Source organism: Anabrus simplex, chromosome 4 (assembly GCF_040414725.1).
Source record: "Anabrus simplex isolate iqAnaSimp1 chromosome 4, ASM4041472v1, whole genome shotgun sequence".
In the NCBI taxonomy this organism is placed as follows: domain Eukaryota; kingdom Metazoa; phylum Arthropoda; class Insecta; order Orthoptera; family Tettigoniidae; genus Anabrus; species Anabrus simplex.
Window position 1 is genome coordinate 203,833,967 of NC_090268.1, and position 18,269 is coordinate 203,852,235.

Sequence of the window (18,269 nt, forward strand, 5' to 3'; positions counted from 1 at the left end):
AAGTTGAGCTTCAGTGGAATAATCTTTCCTAAACCCGTACTGCCTTCTATCGAACCGGTTATTAATTTTGCAAACATGTCTAATATAATCAGAAATAATACTTTCCCAAGGCTTACATGCAATGCATGTTAAACTGATTGGCCTGTAATGTTCTGCTTGATGGTCTATCACCCTTTCTTTGTACACAGAGGCTACTATAGCAACTCTCCATTCATTTGGTATAGCTCTCTCATGTAAACATTGATCAAATAAGTACTTCTGATATGGTACTATGTCCCAACCCATTGTCTTTAGTATATCTCCAGAACCCCCTGTGGGTGGAGGACGCAGTTGAAGAATACACCCACGGTATCCTCTGCCTGTCATACGAGGAGACTAAAAGGGCCCCAGGGCTCTCAACTTGGGAGCTTGGTTTGGCGACCTCGGGGCCCGTAGCTGAGTCCTGGCATTACTTCCACTTACTTGTACCAGACTCCTCAATTTCATCTATCCTTTCCGACCTCCCTTGGTCGACTCTTGTTCTTTTTTAACCCCGACGGTATTAGAGCATTCGAGACCAAGAGAAACTTTCATTTGCACGCCCATCGAGTCCATTGTCTTTTTTTGTCTGCTACTTCATTTTTCAAAGTGTCGGATCCCGTCTTTCTTCTTTCTCCCTTTCTCTCTACCCCCTGTGAGTGGGGGACGCATACGTAGACTACATCCACGGTATCCTCTGCCTGCCGTAAGAGGCGACTACAGTAAAAGGGGCGATCAAGGGATGATTACATTAGAATCATAAGATTACTTGAGATTAGTACCAAAACATGTGGAACACCAATGGTCGAAGTTACTTGCGACTAGTACCACCTTGCGAGGGTCTACGTTATTTTGTGTATCAGTTGAAAAAATTAGTAGAGAAGGATACAAACTGACATCTACTCTATTTTCCGCCATACGCAATATTTTTTATCATCTGTACGTCATTACACAATACTTTCCTGATTCTTAAAAAGTTTACTATTTTCATTTAAGAGTGCTTTACTTGGGGTAATAGATAGGACTGCATTCTAAAACAACTGTCCTGGAGAATATTTGATGCATTTCAAAGAGGAGTTGTTTCAGTTCAATCAATCAATCAATCAATCAATCAATCAATCAAGGATTTGAATTTATGGCCGTCGTCCAAGTAGCAGATTAATCAGTTGCTCACCTAGTCCTTTCTTAAACGATTTCAAAGAAGCTGGTAATTTATCGAATTGATGTAGATATAGTAGTCGGCGCCATTGTTAAATTATTCCGGTCCGCAGTTCATCTTCCTATAAATCAATAATTGTTTTCTTGTTTAAGAAATGTACTAGAAACATAACCTGTTTCGAATTTCAAATCCTTCATAACAGTAATTCTAATAATGATTCGCCTAACTGTTATACTCCCATCTGTTAGACTTCAGACTTCTCTGGTGGCATATGCATTTGTATAGAAAGGGCATTAACACCCAAATCGTTGGTAATGTAAATACGTACTGTACGTGACAGTATATCACTTGATACCTTGTCATCCAGTCACAAATAAAATAAATAGATTTATCGCTTTTTGTGACCTCACTTTCAGGACCTCAAAAGGTATAGCAATTGGGGAATGTACTGGGATAGGCACAAACACAGAGCTTTGGCCTTATTCGGAAAAACTTAGCCCATGAAGTACACGGAAAACATCCTCTCTAATGACAAATTTATTCTCGAATGTGTTAATACACCCAAATGAATTAATTATTTGTAACTACGAAAACATCACGATGACTACACTTGTTCTGAATGTCAGTGCATCTGCTTTAATATGAATTACATCCAGGCACACAATAAGATCGACACGTCCTAATACATCACGTTAGTTTTAAAGCCAAATTTCAATGAAAACACCACACATTAATGTTTCCTAATCGCACCGATCCAACAGAAAGAACAACTGAACTGATGCTTCGCAAATGCTCATATTTACATTTGAACAAACCTAACGCTGCGCCATTTTCGCTAATATCGATAGCTGCATTCTTCTTCTTCTTCTTCTTAAGCCGTCGTCTCCAAATGGAAGTAGACGATCCACACGGCCAGCTCCGACCTTGACGTTTCAGCCATGCCATGTGGATTTATTGGAATATCTCTCAGGATCTTTAATGCAGTGGTTTCCCGTTGCCTTCTGCATCCTAATGCCGTTGACCAAACTAGTTCCTCCGCCTTTGGGAACAATTTCTTGTCCCCAGGACAATAGAGTGCCCTTACCCATACCCGCTCATCCACTCTCAAAGAGACTATTGGCACTTGGTATAGGGGATCTCCTTATACCGGGAGATAATCGATCCCTTCATTCGTCAGCCGCCTGTTATTTTATATGCAGTCTTTGCCCCCTCTCTACCGCGGGGAGGTGAATGTCAGGATTTCACCATCATTGAAACATTGGTATTGTTATATCCCATCCCCGTAACGGTATTAACAATATAGATGACGTAGCTTTATATGCGTAGAACTCTGGTGAGGGCAGGTACCCAAGACATAGGCAAGAGATTTGGATTATCTGGGAATGCCAAGAGAGTTTGTCAGAGTTAACGCACTCTATAAGTGAAGATAAGAATTAGCTTTACGTCTCTGTATGCAGCAGACCGTAACCTGCTCTTATCTTTACTCTCTGATGCACATTCTTTGCATCGGACATTCTATGGCTGAACCCTTGCCTTTCATTTCCTGGTGTCGGAGCCAAAGCACAGGCCTCAGGTTCCCTAAATTACATTGAGATGAGAAGAATAAATGAAACTATCTCCATATATATTCGATTCGGATTATCTTAGCATGTCAGGATTCAACTGGAGTACTATGTAAGTCTTGGGTAATATTTTGTTTACAGTATGATTGAAGGAATTTGTAAACGTGCTATAAAGAGAGCACACCAAGAACAGTTGTTTGCTAACTTATTCAGAACTATCATCCTCACAATTCCCTTCGAAGATAATAATTATGGATAATTTGGACACAAATCTATGCTGGATTTACTCAAGCAACGGACAAGGATATCACTGCTACTTAACCTAAACAAACATCACAAAAGGAAGATCATAAAATAATGTGAAATGTGAAGAGTAAATATATCTTCCTCGACACTCGTTATTTATCAAGGTCTTTGCCTACTAAATGCACCACCGCTATGGAAGATGAAGAAGAAAGTGAAGCATGCAAAAAGTGTTGTAAAAACTTCTGGATATCCTTACTGTTCTCCTGCTGTATCTGCTTTCTCCCTTGTTTGCGGTCCCGTGGCCGTCATGCCGAAGAACAGCCCGCGGATGTACAAGAGTAACGAAAAGGCCAGATATCTCCAAACTTAAGCTGAGAGCTGTTTGAGCAGTCTAGCGGATAGATAGACGTGATAGTTCCAACGTCTGAAGACTGTAGTAGTCACATTTTACTGCTGTGAACTTTTTTCACAGATATGCTCATGGGAATACCATCACGGCGCGACTTGTCGCATCTTTACGACATACGGCAGCAAAAATAAACTTACAACTTAAAACCTTCATTATTGTAATTATCTTAAGAGTGACAGAGGTGAGTGTTTTCAGAAACAAAATAACAGTATCACCAATCTCTCGCGAGGAAGGGAGATGTCTGAGAATGAAGGTAAATACAACAGCCTGTGGGAAAATGAAATAATTCAATCCCAACACAGTCTGAATAGGTAGCGAACAAGATTTTACCCAAATAGGGCGGACGCGAAAGATCGAAGGGGTGAATCTAAACCCTGTGGGTGAGGGCCACAGAATATATACAAATGCTTTTGTAAGGAATAAAAGGGGACCCATAGCTGAGCTTAACATTGCTTCCACATAATTTACGTCCCACTTTCAACTTTCCTATTAGACCTCTCTCGTGCTGGCAAGGTGCTTTCCGACCTCCGATGGTCACTCTTGTTCTTTTTCGACCCACGGTATTACTATGGATGAACAGGGAGTCTTTCATTTTCGCACCCTCCGTGGCTCATTCCTTTCTCTCGCCGACTTTTCATTCCTGGAAGTGCTGGCAGATGTGGAAGTATCAGGGAAACAATTCTCTCTTAATTATCATAGGGACAAAAGAAGAGCTCCGAAACTTCGAAGCATGAAAGTAAAAGCGAAAGAAAGGAAATGGCCGCGAAGGGCGTGAAAATGAAAGACTCGCTGGGCCTCGAATACCTTACACCGTCGGAGTCGGAGAAAAAAACAAGAGTTGACCAAGGGAGTTTAGATAAGAAAGATGAAAGTGAGGAGCCCGGCACAAGTAAGTGGAAGCAATGTCCAAGTTCAGCTAGTGACTCCGTGATCACTAATTCACGCTTCCTAGATAATAAAAACGGGGAATTTCACTCACCCACAGGCGAAGTGAATTACAGGACCTCTTTCGCTTTATGTTTCTTTTTTCTCTCAATTTTGTAAGAGCGGATGGTTGCCCAGTTGTACTTTTCCTCGGAACAAAAATCACGATAACCTCAAGTAATTTGAAATAACGCCACACCACAACTTGTATAACGTAAGTGGTGACTATAGAGCTTTACCAGTAGCATACCCTCTGGGTGGGGGCGGTCGAATACATCTGCGTTATCCTCTGCCTGCATTAAAAGGTAATTAAAACGGGCCCTAGGGCCCCTCAACTTTGGAGAGTGTGTTGGCAGCCTCTGGGTTCTAGATGAGTCTGGCATTTCTCCAGCTTGTTTTCCTATACGACCTCTTTTAGTCACCTCTTGTACTCTTCTGACCCCGACGTATTAGGTTAACGAGTACTAAGGAGTCTTTCATTTTACGTCTTTCTTTCACCGATACCTTCCTACTTTGCAGGGTTGGAGTAGGTTTTTTCTGATCTGTGTTAATGGAACATTCTCATAAAAATAGTAATCACTGTCACCACTATGATTGAAAGTTGTACCGTTTTAACTATTTTCTGATGCTTTCATACGCCATAGTTATACATAGTGTATGCATACTTGGTTATGAATGTACTCTGAAATTACATGGCGAGATATACAGCGTGTTATATCACAGTACCAGGACGAACAGAAATGCATAGTGTGTGGACTTCTGCTGGTTGATATGTTCCTACACTACGCGGCGCTGCTGTAGATAAATAGTGATCAGCTGTTTCCGAACATGTAATTCTAAATGAGATCTGATGTGACTTAATTCGGAATTTGTCGTTTAAATAAATTATTTAGAACAGTGTGTTCATTCTTGTGAGGTTTCAGGACTGTGCTCTGTATTTACTGATCGATGACTGTGTTCATGTGCGATCTATGTTTCATTCAAATTAATACATAGTGTTCCTTGTTTTGAAAGTAATATGTGAAAAATAGTAGGAAATATTTTACACTTAGTAATGATTTAATGACATTACTTCTGAAATTGGTTCGTCAGTATCTTAACAAATATCTCAAACGCGTATGTGTCTATAGAGCTAAGTGATACTTCATTAATTCACCACGAAATCATCTCAGTTTCAATTACCAATTATAACCTAAAAACACATCTTAAACTGTTATTACCGAGCTCGATAACTGCAGTCGCTTAAGTGCGGCCAGTATCCAGTATTCGGGAGATAGTAGGTTCGAACCCCACTGTCGGCAGCCCTGAAGATGGTTTTCCGTGGTTTCCCATTTTCACACCAGGCAAATGCTGGGGCTGTACCTTAATTAAGGCCACGGCCGCTTACTTTCCACTCCTAGCCTTTCCTGTCCCATCGTCGCCATAAGACCTATCTGTGTCGGTGCGACGTAAAGAAAAAAAAAACTGTTAGTATACATGCTACGTAATTTCAACGTATTAAAACTCTGCAGGAACCCACATGGTTGTTACGTACCGGTATATCATACACATTTAATTTCTACACAACTAATTATATGTTAATGTGCTCAGCTTAATGAATCTTACCAGCACTTCACACCATCAGTCAGTTAACTGGACACCTTGGAAATTTTCCGGGTATGTTTCACGATCGTACGAGCTTGCATTTCTTTCCTTATTTTGTTCGGAAATCCACGAACCTGCTACGCAGGCGTAGCAGGGGGAGAGGTGATACTCCCACGTGGCGCGTCCCAGGTGGCGGACAGGGGGGTCCTAACCGGCTTGCCGGCAGACTTGAGGGAAATAAAATACCTCTCGCGGACCAAACACACACCCCCTGTGGGTGGGGGAGGCTGACGAATAATACACCCACGGTATCTCCTGCCTGTCATGAGAGGTGACTAAAAGGGGCGACCAAGGAATGATTGTATTAGAACCATGAAACTACTTTTGATTAGTACCATCACGCGCGGAACTAAATCGGTTGCTTTTACTTGCGAGTAGTACCACTCTGTTAGTTACTTCATAGTTTTGTGATTCGTACACTCGAGTGGGGTTCAGTGTGGGTTTCCAGTACCCGTGAGTCGTGCGCGTGTGTGCAACACCACAGGTCTGGGAGTTCCCTGTGAGTTGTACCCGTGTGAGCGACACCACGCGTCTGGGCGTAGCCTGTGAATTGTACCACTATACGAGCGACACCGTAGGTCTGCGTTGCCAGTGATTAGTACCCACTCTGTAGGAACACCACGGGAATACCGGCGCCCGTGATTAGTACACCTAGATGAGGAACCTCATCAGTTTGCGTTGGCTGTGCGTGGCGCCATTGTGTGAGAAACACCATAGGTCTGCGTTACCTTTACGACGTACAATACTTGTGAGTAGTACCTTAATGTTTGGAACACCGTGAGTTTACGCTACCTTTGATTAGTACCGCAGCTTGAGAAATATCATGGTTCTCCTTTACTACCGATAAGTGCCATTAACATCATTGTGCTTTATAAGTGGTCCCTTGGTCACTAATACTATTATTTACAATCTTTTTTGAGTCTGATGCACTGTTTTTTTTGTTTGTTTTTGTTGTGTTCATGTCCATCCATTCAATCTTCATGACATTTTTAATTTTTTAATTTTGGTCAGTGGATGCTTTTCAATTTTTGTTATTATCTCATTTCGTACCATTAGGGGCCGATGACCTCGATGTTAGGCCCCTTTAAACAACAAGCATCATCATCATCATTATTCGGAAATAATATCGGCATCGTATGTAGTGGAAAATTATTTTTTGTACTAAGTCCTGAGCATGTTCAGTACAGCACCCAAGTCGATGAGAAACAGTAATTTAGAGTCAAATTATCCAGGCGTTCTTGAAATATTACTCCCCATAATGCTTCTTGTACACTAAGATTTCTCACAACAACTTCCTCTACATGCGAAGACATAAATCATAATTCATTCGATGGTTAAATTAGATAGTTGGATGTGTTACAATATTTTTATATACTTGTTAGGGCAGAAAACGGACTGCCTTTTGCCTTCTCTGTATTGTTTTGCATAGAATAAATACATGCGGTACAGCCTGTCACTTTGCTTGCATGTTTAACAAATACCTACAGAAGTGATGAATAACATTCATTTTTGAACTGGTGAAAGGAGCTATTTGTTCATCTTCCCAATTTGATAATGGTGGACCGGGCTAGTTGGCCGCGCGGTAGGGGCGCGCGGCTGTGAGCTTGCATCCGGGAGATAGTGGGTTCGAATCCCACTGTCGGCAGCCCTGAAGGTGGTTTTCCGTGGTTTCCCATTTTCACACCTGGCAAATGCTGGGGATGTACCTTAATTTAGGCCACGGCTGATTCCTTCCAACTCCTAGGCCTTTCCTATCCTATCGTCGCCAGACCTCTCTGTGTCGGTGCGACGTAAAGCCACTAGCAAAACAAGATAATGATGACTGATCATGGGTACGCTTGCTGTGATTTTTTTCCTGAGCTGTACTTATGATTTTGGCATTCTCTTTGACAACAGCTTTTGCCATGGCTCTAATCTGACTGAAAAATGATGTTAAGGGTACTATCACCTTAAGGCAGATATTGACGTGGGATAGCCTTCGACCACTTTGGGATTAGAGTGGCGACGGGAGCCTTTCGAACAAGCCCCATAGCTAGCCTGCTCGCTGAGTCTGGTGTGCCGCCTTTACATCTGAGGTGCCAGCAACTGCTTCTTTCCTATGCTACTAATTTGCGACAGATGCCACTTCATCCAAGCTATCCTTGCGTGTTCAACAATGGCAACCGTTTGCTGTACGTTTTATCATTCGAAAGTTTATCGTAACCCGAATTGCGACCCGGGACAAAGCAAGTTGTAGGCATATGCACATGTGCTATTAAATTGAAGCATATGCCAAAGTATATATCCTACTTCTCAAATGCTTAATCTTTTTCACTTTCCAGTTCACGAAGAGTTAATACCAGCTATTTTACACGTATAAAACAGGAGAATGTATAAAACTACCGAAAAAGACCACAAACTGTTTACACGTTCACACATTAAGCCGACAAAAAGCGCGCGTACTTGGACTTTTTATCGACAGCAGCGCTGCAGGTGGCGGAGAACATGTACACCGTGTCTGTTAACATGTGATGATCAGAAGGAGTCGTCACACTATTAATTTTCTATTCGTCCTGACAGTACTATCAAAAGTTTTCTTAGAAAAATTGCCTTAGTCCAACGGCAATGTCTTCAATCAGAGAAGAGATTCGACATTCACGATAATCCCTATCTGTTTTTAAAATCCTGCCTGTCTTTTGCCGATACCTTCCTTTTTTCTAGAGGTCAGACCTCCTCCATTCTTCCTCTCTCTCGCCGGGCTGAGTGGCTCAGACGGTTAAGGTGCTGGCCTTCTAACCCCAACTTGGCAGGTTCGATCCTGGCTCAGTCCGGTGGTATTTGAAGGTGCTCAAATACGACAGCCTCGTGTCGGTAGATTTACTGACACGTAAAAAGAACTCCCGCGGGACTAAATTCCGGCACCTCGGCGTCTCCGAAGACCGTAAAAGTAGTTAGTGGGACGTAAAGCAAATATTATTATTATTATTATTATTATTATTATTATTATTATTATTATTATTCATCTCGTTAGTGTTAATACCACCAACATGGTGAAGGTAAGCTGGGGCAATATTTCATATTTACTAGATTTTGTCATTACAGAGCGAAATGGCCCGTTACGGCTATGCAGCTGAGAGACGAGTGGGTTCCAACTTCAGCGTCGCCTGTCCTGAGAATGATTTTGTGTGGTTTCCCATTCTCACTTCCAGGCAACCCCCCCCCTGTGGGTGGGGGGTGGTAGAATAACACCCATGGTATTCCCTGCCTGTCTTATAGGCGACTGAAAGGGCCCCAGGGGCTCTTGACTTGGGAGCGTGAGTTGGTGACCACGGGGCGCTTATCTGAGTCTGGCATTGCTACCACTTTCATCTACCCTACCGACCTCCCTTGGCCAACTCTTGCTCTTTTCCGACCCCGACGGTATTAAAGCATTCCAGGCCTAGCGAGTCTTTCATTTTCACGCCCTTCGTGGCTCTTGTCCTTCTTTGGCTTATATCTTCATTTTTTGAAGTGTCGGATCCTTTCAATTTCTTCCCTCTGATTAGTGTTATATAGAGGATGGGTGTGCCTTTACTGGGGGGACGTAGTGTTTACAGTGCACTATGTCTTCTGGTATGGGCTAGAGCAATTTTGTTACTTTCATTGATCTGTCTCAGCTTTATCCTTTGCTTTGACAAAATGAAAGTGACTGAGGTATGAGCGATACTAGTAATGCCATTCCTTCTGCAGCCAGTCCCTGCTATGAATGGTGTGAAAATATTGCACATAGGGTCGGTTGGTGCATGCATTTCAGTGGGCTTGGCAGACTGATATGTAATAGCAACTTCTGGCTCGGTGAGGAAAGCAACGGGAAACTACATCACTCCTCATTTCCCTAGTACGCCTCTTCAGTGATGCCTAGGCCATCTATGACAGCTGATGGCAGAGCTGTTGAGGATCCAACCAGCCTTCGGGCTGAGGACTAAACATACACATAGAGGATGGGTGTCTAGTTGTACTTCCTCTTAAAACAATAATCACCACCACCGCCACCACCACTACCACCACTCGCTTCCAGGCAAAGTTTGGTGCAGTTCCTATTCAAAGGCCAATACCGATTTCTTCCACTCCTTACCTAATTTCATTCCTCATTCCTTTCATCTTCATTGACTCCTCAACTGAGATTGGCATCAGGAAAGGCACCCGGCCGTAAAAACATGTCATATAATTTCATTTCACCTCATCCCCTACTGCCTATCAGGAAACGGAACTAAGTTCACAGCAACACTCATCCATAAAGAAAGATGTTTGCGCTAGTGTAAAATTGCGTAATTGTAGACACTACGTAAATGGTCATTTTCAAATTATCACTGACCAACACTCGATCTCTTTCATCAATATCGAATTTGAACGTTACCATCATCTTCTACAGCGGACGCGTATTCCGACGAAACATTGTTCTGACGAATTTATCGGAACTGTTCGTCAGAAATGCGTTGTTAGTAAGTGCACGATCTGTCGAACATATTCTAACCTCAACTACACAGGATGGACAACATCGACCGAACATAATGGAATGTCCTTTACTAAAACTTCTATTCGTGAATGAAATAATTACGTTAATGAAGTGTTCACTTCAAGAGAGAGGCATGGAGAATATCATACTTTATTTCAAGACCTACTGAATCATACATACATATATACACTGACTGACAGAGCAAATGCAACACCAAGAAGGAGTGGTTCGAAAGGGATGAAAGTTGGGGAAAAAACAGAGACGGCACGGACGAATAATTGATGTTTATTTCAAACCGATATGCAGGTTACACAATGCGCACGGCATCGACTCAGTAGGATGTAGGACCACCGCGAGCGGCGATGCACGCAGAAACACGTCGAGGTACAGAGTCAATAAGAGTGCGGATGGTGTCCTGAGGGATGGTTCTCCATTCTCTGTCAACCATTTGCCACAGTTGGTCGTCCGTACGAGGCTGGGGCAGAGTTTGCAAACAGCGTCCAATGACATCCCACACGTGTTCCATTGGTGAGAGATCCGGAGAGTACGCTGGCCACGGAAGCATCTGTACACCTCGTAGAGCCTGTTGGGAGATGCGAGCAGTGTGTGGGCGGGCATTATCCTGCTGAAACAGAGCATTGGGCAGCCCCTGAAGGTACGGGAGTGCCACCGGCCGCAGCACATGCTGCACGTAGCGGTGGGCATTTAACGTGCCTTGAATACGCACTAGAGGTGACGTGGAATCATACGCAATCGTGCCCCAAACCATGATGCCGCGTTGTCTAGCGGTAGGGCGCTCCACATTTACTGCCGGATTTGACCTTTCTCCACGCCGACGCCACACTCGTCTGCGGTGACTATCACTGACAGAACAGAAGCGTGACTCATCGGAGAACACGACGTTCCGCCATTCCCTCATCCAAGTCGCTCTAGCCCGGCACCATGCCAGGCGTGCAAGTCTATGCTGTGGAGTCAACGGTAGTCTTCTGAGCGGACGCCGGGAGTGCAGGCCTCCTTCAACCAATCGACGGGAAATTGTTCTGGTCGATATTGGAACAGCCAGGGTGTCTTGCACATGCTGAAGAATGGCGGTTGACGTGGCGTGCGGCGTGCGTGGCTGCCACCGCTTGGCGGCGGATGCGCCGATCCTCGCGTGCTGACGTCACTCGGGCTGCGCCTGGACCCCTCGCACGTGCCACATGTCCCTGCGCCAACCATCTTCGCCACAGGCGCTGCACCGTGGACACATCCCTATGGGTATCGGCTGCGATTTGACGAAGCGACCAACCTGCCCTTCTCATGCCGATCACCATACCCCTCGTAAAGTCGTCTGTCTGCTGGAAATGCCTCCGTTGACGGCGGCCTGGCATTCTTAGCTATACACGTGTCCTGTTGCACACGATAACACGTTCTACAATGACTGTCGGCTGAGAAATCACGGTACGAAGTGGGCCATTCGCCAACGCCGTGTCCCATTTATCGTTCGCTACGTGCGCAGCACAGCGGCGCATTTCACATCATGAGCATACCTCAGTGACGTCAGTCTACCCTGCAAATGGCATAAAGTTCTGACCACTCCTTCTTGGTGTTGCATTTGCTCTGTCAGTCAGTGTACATTCGGTGGCCAAAAGTCACGGGAAGGAGTGTCCCGTTAGAAAATGTGCCGTGTATGATCCCTTAGCGTAGCGGCTAGCTTCGGCGTAGCTGAACAGTCTGTCATAGACACCAGTGGCGTGAAGATGGCAACACGTCGCGAGTTAACCGAGTTTGAACGTGGAATGATCATCGGCGCACGGCTGCAGGGAGCGCTGACAGGTGCACCTTATGTAAACATTCTCCCAGACCATCTGCATCCCTTTCAGGCCCTAGAGCACCTTGATGGAGATGCCAAGTTTCAACAGGACAATGCGCCATGTCACCGCTCTGTGGTGGCACGCAGGTGGTTGGAGGGGCACTCCAGTGAAGTTACGACCATGGATTGGCCCTCCAGATCCCCCCGATCTTCATCCAATCGAACATTTATGGGATGCTGTCGATGCTAGTGTACGCTCCATGGACCACGTACCAACTACACAAGCCAAATGTGGGTGGCAGTGCAAGATGCTCGCGGACGAGCTATTGCGAGTCCTAAAAACGGCAACAATACGGCGAGGCGTCGTCTCTACAAGGTGTTGGAATCGTTCTGGAGGGATCTGGACCCACGCATCTTGCACTGGTATCCACAATTGGTCATGTGTAGTTGGTTCGGGGTCCATGAAGCGTACACTAGCATCGACAGCATCCCACAAATGCTTGATTGTATTAATATCAGGGGGCCGGACGAGCAATTCGTCATAAACATCACATTCAGTGTCTTCAAACGACTTTTAGACGCTCACTGTACAACTTCATTATAGGTTAAAATTAAAATTCAGGAAACTCAATCGTCAATTATAGGTTGTTATGCTGTTACACAGTTGTACTTTATCTTAAAGTAATAATCACCACCACCAATTGTTATGCCTTTCAGCGTTCAGTCTGCAAGTCTCTTTGAATATACTAAATGCCTCCAAAATTCTCTACTTGTAACTAGCTTTGTGACGTCGTTTAGTTCCATATCTCTCATAATTAAATTACTAGAAGTTGACTCTAACAACCATCGTCGTCGTCTCCCCCTACTTCTCTTACCCTCCATGACCAACTCCATTATTCCTTAACATTGCTAATGGCAGGAAAACTCTTAATATACTAATGGAGGGCGTTTTGAACGTTTTATGTTAGAAAGTGTTTCCTGTGAAATGTACTATGTAGAGTTGTAGAAAATGAGTTCTAACGTGGAAATAAAGCTTTCCCGGATCCATATCCATATAAATTATTTTGTTCTACGTCTCAGGAATGTGTCCTAGAAGTTTGGCCTACCTTATTGTTACACTCTTTATAGTACTTCAACATTTATGTTATTTAATATACCCACACTTTGTTACTACCATAACATGGTCTTTTTCCATAAAGAGGAAGAACGCTGTTAGTTTTATGGATTATAGCTGGAGAAATATGCATCCAGATCTAAGAGCTACTGCTGCGTTTCCTCTAGACAGCGATATCAACACAACCGGTGAATTTTATATAGCTAGGTTCCCAAGTTCTCAACCCTCTGTGGTGAGGGACGCAGAAGAAGAATACACCCACGGTGTCCCCTGCCGGTCGTAAGAGGCAACTAAAAGGGGCGACCAATGGATGATCGAATTAGAACAATGAAATTACTTGTGATTAGTACCATCACGCGGGGAACACCATGGGTCGCCTTTACTTGCGAGCAGTAGTGTTTTAAGATAGTTTCTGGGAAGGTGGAGCATTGCGGCTTGGATCCACTTAATGTTTTAAGTCCATAATCACTTTTTGTCGTCTTCTTTTGTAATTATAGTCAGTGGATCGATTTTGGAATTATTTTTAACGTTCAGTATTGTGAGTTGGATCCGCTGATTGTTTTAAATTCATATTCATCCATTCATTCTTTATTATCACGTTTTGAATTCTAGTCAGTGGATGAATTTTTAACTTTTAAATTTTCATTACATTTTCTCTCATTTCGTATCATTAGGGGGCCGATGACCTTGATATTAGGCCCCTTTAATCAACAATCATCATCATCATCATCAAGTCACTGAGGTCTCTCTTGATGAAGTAGGGGTGATTTTCCACTCTTCCCTTGCTTCTTGCGAAAGCCTATGACTTGAGACAGGAATAATATTTATTTCTTAAAACACGCCTGCATTTATAAACATTCCACTTAGGCCTTTACTAGAAGACAGAGGACGCCTGCAGCGAGCTCAACAGTCGGCTACAAGAGTTTACTGTAGCTCGCTTGTCTGTGGGATATCCTCTTGGATATCATGCGCACGCATAATCATTCCCGCTTCCTCCACCTTGTTTTACTCTGCTGATCAAACTGGGTGAATATAGCTTCAGCCAGCAGTTACGTTAAATCGAAATTCTGCGAGATGCTATGTATGCAAACTGCTGCATTTACTGTATAAGTTTATTGTTAATTTGAAGGCATTAAGATGGATATCAGGCAGTCGTTAGAAGTGTGCCTTATTGGCACTTTATTAAGAAATCCCTTTTCTTCGAGGAGTTTTCAGGGAACGGCAGTCAAAGTCAGATTTAGAAACTCATCACAAGGAAAGAAACAGAGAATATGTTCATTCGTTCAGTGCGCGTCAGTACAAGAATACCCGCCGATCTGTAGGATCGAAGAAATTGACATAGTTTTCTTGCTGGCTTGTGTCTTCTGGTTATAGTAGGATGTAGTTCAAAATAATTTTAGCAACTTAAACACTTTGAACACTCATTTTTGACACTAAGGTACATAAATGCATAGGCCCTACTGCAGATCAACTCAAGGAGAAAAACTTCCCACTGGAACATTTTCTCCGCTACATGGATATGTTTTTGAGCTTAGAAGACGAGGGAGCGAGTACAGACTCTTTCGTTTCGTCTCCTCTTTGTAGCCTCCTACGATGTGCAGGGGCTGTAGATAATACATCTTTTGGCTCGACCCACAGGGAGATAAAGAATTCGAATAAATCGAAAGAAAAATTGAGTGTTTAAGGCTCATGAACTGTGAGAAAATGAGACATTCTACCTCTCGTAAATATTATTATTATTATTATTATTATTATTATTATTATTATTATTATTATTATTATTATTATTAACTGAAGAGAACTCGCTTCGCTGGATTTCTTGTATATGCGTGCGGTTTTCTCTATATAATACAGAATACATGCATTAAAACGTCCTTCTTTTTTTGTTTATTCTATTATTTTTAATTTTTTTCGGGGTACATAAATATATTACGTCCTAATTCATTTCATAAAAATACATTCATATACACTACATTTGATGTCCTGTTGTCTGGTGCAGCCACAAACAGATTTTCTGCTTCTCCGACACGGGAGAAAGCAACGTAGAACTGACCATGCATGAAACAGGAAGCCTTCAAATTCACTCCGCAATAGTGGAACGTTTGACCTTGATCCTTATTGACAGTCATGCCATAAGTCATTCTCACTGGAAATCGTAATCGTTTGAAACAAAATGAAAAATCATTTGAGACCAACGGAATTCTCGGTATGAAAACCGACTTTCCTTTTACTTTGCCGGCAAGGATTACCGCCTGAATGATTTTGTTAAGGAGCTGTTTCAGTAAATATAGGCTTTATATTCAAAAATTACAGAAAATATACCCAGAGGTACTCAATCAGCAAACCGTTATGGTTCTGAGATCACCATACTCCTGCCAGATGAGTCAAAGATGGTATATAAAACCAAAGAGTACACATCACAGCCTTCTAAAGTATATCCTCACTCCGTCCTTCCAGTACATCCTCACTCATTGTAACCACGAACCTACTACGCTGGCGTAGCAGGGGGAGAGGTGATACTCCCACGTGGCGCATCCCACGTCCACGAACCTGCTACGCTAGCGTAGCAGGGGGAGAGGTGATACTCCCACGTGGCGCATCCCAGGTCCACGAACCTGCTACGCTGACGTAGCAGGGGGAGAGGTGATACTCCCACGTGGCGCATCCCAGGTGGCGGATAGGGGGGTCCTAACCGGCTTGCCGGCGGACTTGAGGGAAATAAAATACCTCTCGCGGACCAAACACACTACCCCCTGTGGGTGGGGGACGCAGACGAAGAATACACCCACGGTATCCCCTGCCTGTCGTAAGAGGCGACTAAAAGGGGCGACCAATGGGTGATTCGATTAGAACCATGAAACTACTTGTGATTAGTACCACGACATGGAGAACACCAAGGGTCGCAATTACTTGCGCGTAGTACCACTATGTTCAGTACCAAATAGGTTTGTGATTAGTAGCACGCAGGACCACCGCGCGGTCAGGCTTTTACATTACCTGTGATTAGTACCACTTTATGAGCGACGCCAGGGTTCTGGCTTGCCTATGATTAGTACCCACTATATAAGGAACAGCACGGGATAGTGCGAGTCCCTGTGGTTAGTAAACTTGTGATGAAAATCATAGGTTTGCGTTGCCTGTAAATGGCGCCGCTATGTGCGAAACACTATAGGTCTGCATTACATGTGCGTATTTCATTACCTGTGAGTAGTACCATAATGTGTGGAATACCGTGAGTCTACGATACTTTTGATTGGTACCGCACCATGACAAATACCATGGTTCTACTTTCCAAGCGATAAGTACCATTATGAGAGACCAATGACCTATATTTTGGCCCCCTCTAGCTTGCAAGAATCATCGATTCAGTATTGATCTATAGAAACAGTCCCTTGGTCAGTATTACTATTGCTTTCCGTCAGTTTCTTAGACTGAGGCATTGCGGGTCGGCTCCACTGATTGTTTTACTTCATATCCATCCGTTCATTCTTCGCCCTCACGCTTTGAATTCTGGTCAGTGGAGGATTTTGTATTTTTATTTTGTTATTGCATTTCGTCCCATTTCGTAACATCAGGGGCCGATGACCTAGATGTTAGGCCCCTTAAAACAACAAGCATCATCATCATCACTCATTGTAATACATTCAATGACGACGTCAGCCACTTTCAAGCCCCACATATCCCACACTACCACAGCTACACAAACGTAATCACTATGGTGCACGATGGGAGACTCGAGGCTACTGCCACACACAAAGACCAGTGGTAGGCGATGGCTAGTTTTGGCTGCATAGTGAAATATACGAACACACACGTCTATTTTTAAATTTAGTCGTCCATTTTAAACCCCCACATCTACATCTACCACGCCACTACAGCTACCGAAACGCAAACACAGTAGCGCACGATGAGAGATTCTAGGCTGCAACCAAACACAAAAACCAGTGGTCTGCGATGGATAGTTGTGGCTGCATGGTGAAATATGCGAACATACGCGTCTATTTTTATATATAGTCGACCACTTTCAAACCCCACATCTTCCACACCATCACACCTACTGACACGCAACCTCTGTAGTGCACGATGGGAGTCACGAGGCTACTACCACACACAAACACCAGTGATCTGCGATGGGTATTTGTGGCTGCAAGGTGAAATATACGGACACACACGTCTATTTTTATACATAGTCGACCTTTTCAAACCCCACGTTTTCAACACCATCACAGCTACTGACACGCAACCACTGTAGTGCACGATGGGAGATTCGAAGCTACTACCACACACAAACACCAGTGCTCTGCGGTGGGTATTTGTGGCTGCAAGGTGAAATATACGGACACACACGTCTATTTTTATATGTAGTTGGCCAATTTAAACCTCCATATATACCACACCAACTCAGTTAACGACACGCAACTACCATAGTGCACGATGGGAAACTCGAGGGTACTGCCACACACAAACGCCAGTGGTCTACGGTGGGTAGTTTTAGCTGCAAGGTAAATATACGGACACACGCATCTATTTATATATACTGTATATTGGATATATAGATTACGGAGTATTTAGTGGATTACAGAGGGGAAGAAGCGCGAGGTTTGAATGGGTAGACAGAGCAAAATATAAAGATCGAGAAAATAAGTTAAAATATTGAAAAGCTTATATTTTCTTTCTCCTTTCTGCAAAAATAATTTTACACAACATTTTAGCTAAGGGTAAGGACAATTACATAGCCTACTTGAAGAAAAGATAGAGTAACATAATATTCAAGATCACAGCAGCTCTAAGAACGTATACCCAAACCATCTCGAGTAGAAGTAATGGCATATAAGTACAGATCAGAAGGTGTCAAATACCAAGTAGAAGTCCAGAGTGAAAATCCTCACTGACATACACAGCGAAAATTAGGTGCTTAATTCTTATA